General features: G+C 37.6%; 1 pseudogene; it reads left to right on the forward strand.

Annotated features, from left to right (window-relative positions):
• The first annotated feature begins 3173 nt into the window (after positions 1-3173).
• Positions 3174-3274, forward strand: LOC112825351 (small nucleolar RNA U3; annotated as a pseudogene).
• Positions 3275-5334: the final 2060 nt, after the last annotated feature.

The following is a 5334-nucleotide window of genomic DNA, read 5'->3' on the forward strand; positions in this document are numbered from 1 at the left end:
AAATGTAGGGATCCAAAGGGGTACGTGCACCCCAATGTTTATAGCAGCAATGTCCACAATAGCCAAACTATGGAAAGAGCCAAGATGTCCATCGACAGATGAGTGGATAAAGAAGATGTGGTATACACACACACACACACACACACACACACACACACACACACACACACTGGAATATTATGCAGCCATCAAAAAACCCGAAATCTTGCCATTTGCAATGACGTGGATGGAACTATAGGGTATTATGCTAAGCGAAATAAGTCAATCAGAGAAAGACAAGTATCATATGATCTCACTGATATGAGGAATTCTTAATCTCAGGAAACAAATTGAGGGTTCCTAGAGTGGTGGGGGGTGAGAGGGATGGAGTGACTGGGTGATGGACATTGGGGAGGATATGTGCTATGGTGAGTGCTGTGAATTGTGTAAGGCTGTTGAATCACAGACCTATACCTCTGAAACAAATAATATATTATATGTTAAAAAAAAAGAAGATAGTAGGAAGGGAAAAATGAAGGGGGGGAATTGGAGTGAGAGACGAACCATGAGAGACTATGGACTCTGAGAAACAAACTGAGGGTTTTAGAGGGGGCGGGTGGGGGGATGGGCTAGCTGGATGATGGGAATTAAGGAGGGCACATATTGAATGGAGCACTGGGTGTTTTATGCAAACAATGAACCATGGAACACTACATCAAAAACTAATGATGTAATGTATGGTGATTAACATAACATTAATAAAATAAAAAAGAAAATAAATATGTTTTCACAAAAATATAATAAAATAAAATTTTAAAAAACACACTGGATTAAAAAAAAAAACAAAATTCCACTGGACTAGGTGCTAGGCTTAGAAGTTTGTATAGAGACTTTACTACAAAAGTTTTGTACACAGAAGAAACCCAAGGGCATAAAAAATTCACATCCAAGAGAAAAATCACCAGGGTCTTCAGCAAGTCCTAAAAACCAGAATCGCTGTTATTATTCTCTCATTCTGGTAATCCTGTCCACAAGCACTAGTGTCTTTCACAGTAGGAAGAAGGAGTGGGGACAGGGTCATTTGGAAGGCTCTGAATCTGATAGGAGCTAGGACTAGACAATACCTTATCTAAGCAAAAATAGCAAATATAAATACCTAAGACCTATACCAGACATTTACCATTTTGTATTTATCCAGCACCCAACTGTATCCACACATACCCACCTTCCTAATAGCATCTCCCCTTGGGGATAATTCAAGTGGTGTGTAGTCTTAGTGGGAGGGCACCAAGTACCACCTCTCACTACCATTTCCCATTTCTGAAGAGGGAGCCTGTTTATTCCTTTATTCCTTCCTTCCTTCACTAGCTCCCCAGTACACCCTGGGACCAGGCAATCAAACACCACTCTTAGGGCTGTAAATCCCAGTGAGTGGGCAATGCAAAGGAGGGCATAGGCAGAGGGCAAATTCATTGTAGTGGTACTCAGGGCCCAAGAATCAGGCAGCTCCTGACTTGAAACCTTGGTTAACTAAGGTCCTGATGCCAGCGATGCCCTAGCTCTTGTCACTTTCTCATAGCCCTACAGCCCCAAATCCCTGCCAGTGAATTCTCCCTTGACTTAAGATATTTAGGGTTGGTCTTTGTTGCAGGCAACCAAGAACTCAGACCAAGGCTGCGACATACAGCTATCTAAACTGTATTTTGTACAAGAGAACCCAGGAAAAGAAAGTGTAGTGGCTGAAATCTAGCCTGTGCTCCACTTGCCAAGCTTGTGGGGCTACATTCTGCTGAAGGCAAGGGTGGCATTTTCCAATTTCCTTAGAGGAATTTATAAGTGGGCAGGGGCCCTGCCCCTGACTGATACGGATCCCCATTTTTCAGTTGTAAAACAGAGGCCTAGAGATTAAGTCATTGACATATAAACTATGATTACAGTAATGTAATGATACTACAATGGGCTATTCTGCTGCCTTTCTCTCTATCTGTAGATTGAACCACCTATTTATTCCTGCAGGGAAAATGTGAAAGGACAAGGAATGTTCTTGTACAGTTCATCCTTCTATAATTGGGCCTACCACAGTCCGAGGTACTTGTAATTTGCATTCAAGTATTAATAGGGTTGGAATTTTAATTTAAAATATATTTACAAATATCTAATATTCTGTGTTATACTAGTTTTTAATTAACCCTTCATATTCATCATGACTAGCAGAAAAACAACTCAAAGAATTTAAGAACTTTCCAAGTATCTTTAATTTCCTATAAACTGAATTTTTCCAATTTTATAGAGATACTGCGGAAGGGAAAAGATCTCCAATTACGCTGTCCAGAGCTCATTCTAATCTCTTCAATTTTCACATGATAGTTTTTACATTTCCCGCAGGTCTTTTCTCCCCAGCTTAGATCATAAATTTATCTGGAGAATCTGTGGGCTAGTATGTATACCGTGCCTGGTATGCAAATGGTATTTATTGTTAACAAGGAAATTAGAGCACCACCAGTTCTTCCATTAGGAATCTAACAGTTATGCTTCTTTTCCTTTTACCATATTAAATCCTTCAGTCTTCTTTTCATGTTACTTTAAGATGATCAAAATCTTTTGTTTCTACTTCTCCTTCCCATAAAAGAAAATTAGATTTGTTTTCAGGCTTTAATCCTGAGAAGATAATGTGAACCAACTCTGTTTTCATTACTGTCCAGTCATTCCATCAATCACTGAAAAGAATCACTAAAAGCAATCAGCGAGCAAGGTCAACAGCACTCCACAGAGGGTCAGTGCAATAGTACTTCAGCAGATCAAAATGAAGACTGGGAAAAAAAATGGCAGTGCTTCGCAGTCCTAAGAGGCCCAGTATGGCTTCTTAGGAAGTTGCCTCTAAGCAAGAGGGGAGAAGATGATTGAGGGAAGGGAATTATCTTTATTATGTAGCAGGTCTTCTGGTACCAAGCTTGTTCATGTAACAAAGAGGTGGAAGTTTCACTTGGGGGTTAGGGTCACCAGCTCTTGGTACAGTGACTCAGGTTTTGGACTTTGAGACAAAAAGTCTAAACTTTCATAGGTCCTGTTCTGCTCTAGCAGTTTGTGTTGTCATATCCAATGAAGAACTGCAGAATCTTTCACAAACATAGATACCAATTGGGGTTAACTTGTTGTCAGTGACAGAAACCAACTTAACTTAAAAGGGACTTTGAACGACTATACTTTCAGGGATCATTTCTATAGTTCATTAAAAGGGACTTTGATGAAGTGAGAGTTAAGAGAATCAAAGATGATGTTGAAGTGCCAAGTTTGAAAAAGATAGAATCCAAGATACCCTGGTAGGGAGAAGAGTCTCAGAAGCAGGAATGAATTCTGACAGTTCTTCCCATCTTTTTATCTCTCTGAGATAGAAAGTCTGAGAAAAGAGTTTAATTGGCCTAGAACTGGCCACAGGCTTTCATCCTTTTGTCTTGGGCTGAATAGGGGACCTTAATTCTTGGCTTCCTGAAGACTGGAGGGGAATGATGGGGAGGTGGTGGTGTTAACTACCCATAAGGAAATCTGGGTATTGTTATCAATGTAAGGGGCAATGCCTTGTGGGTGGCCAAGTTGAAACCAATGTCCACTGTGGTGTTAAAACAGAAATCGTTTTAACCCAAAGGCCAGGAACCATCTACATATATTATATATATATATAGAATTATATATATATATAACAACTTATATAACACTGTATAGAGCACATGTAGATTTTGTATGTAAGTTAACAGCTTAGTTTCAGTAAATATACAGTGCCTGATGCATGGTAGCTACTCAATAAATGTTTTTTTAAACGAATTTCTTCTTCAGTGCTATTTGTTCTCATCACTTCCTTTATACCATTTATATTTCCTAATATTTAATAACTATTCCTTATTCTAGATTGATGAAGTTAGAACCCCCAAAAGAGAAAGTTCAAGGCAGTGGAAAGAGTACTGGAGTAGAAGCTTTTCTTGCTTCTGCCCTATGTGACCTGTCCCCAAGGTCACATAGGGCAGAAGCAAGAAAAGCTTCTATTGATTTGGGTTTATTTCTTCAACTGCAAAATGAAGTGGTAGAGGTAGATGCGCCTTAAGAATCTGTCCAATTCTGTAAGTCTAACATCATGGTGACAAATATAAAGATGCCTAAGACTTAGCAAATTTAGAAAAAAAATCTTTATAATTTTCACAGTATGTAGTGGTCATACCCTGAATCTGGACAGAAAGCAAAACCTAACTTACTTGGCAGTACTTAGGAGAAATTGCCAATGTCATAGAAAATCTAGATCACTGTTATCAAACTTTAAAGAAAGGCAGTGAAATCGATTTTTCAAATGAAATCCTACATTGAATCCCAATGTCTAACACAAGTAAAAGTCGAAAAGGTCCAAATGAAACAAAGGAGGATGTGTGGACCCCTATCCTCACACCTTCATTCACAACCTCCTGGAAATAATACTATTAGACATCACTCATCAAATTCCTGACTGAATATCCTAGACTTTTCTGTACCTTGTGACAGTTCTAAAATGAGATTACCAATTTCATTCATGCAAGAAAAATTAAGGAAAAAGCTTTCCAAGGAAAAGGAAAAGTATATATGCTTTCAATGGCATTGAAAAAGAGACAATTGTAGTCTATCAGCAATTTTAATTTGAAAAACAAAATAAAATCTAACAGCAATTAATCACCTATGCTACTGTCAACTAGTAATATACAGACTGAGACTATTTTATCAGTGAAAACTTAGCTTCCAAAATGTTTTACTAATTTAATGAGCTAAATTGTAAAATATGAAGAAACTTCTCCAATATATAAATCAATAGAACATAAAATTCTGCTTATAATTTTTATACATTTTAGCAAGACTTCTTTATCCCATGAAAGGTTTTTCCTATAGTCCTGCTTCAGAGGAAAGACACATGTCTCCAAAGCCAAAGTAATTTAGCATATCTGTATCTATCTATCTATATGTGTATATATTTAGATATATATACCCTGTTCTTAACCACCAAAGGGGAAATTACTGAAAAATATTAAATGACCTAAACACAAACTGTCATCTTTGTGATTAATGATAGTGACCTTCTTAGCCCTAGCAAAGAAAAGCAATTGCTCTTTTCATAAAATCTGTCCATTCCTCTACTTGGAAATATCATCATCAAAATCACTAGGATATAGCCTATCAACTTGGACCACAGGTTTCCACACACAAAATGCAATGAGTCTTTGATTATGAGCTCTGCAAAGTTCAAACATTCTTATTAGTAATCTTCATTTATCAACACTAATGTAGATAAGAGAACATCATTTTACCTTAAGGATTACTCTTGAAAACACAGGATTCACGTCA

This window comes from Callorhinus ursinus, unplaced genomic scaffold (genome assembly GCF_003265705.2).
Source record: "Callorhinus ursinus isolate GAN/ISIS: 27379988/994484 unplaced genomic scaffold, GSC_fseal_2.0 scaffold12, whole genome shotgun sequence".
Taxonomy (NCBI): Eukaryota; Metazoa; Chordata; class Mammalia; order Carnivora; family Otariidae; genus Callorhinus; species Callorhinus ursinus.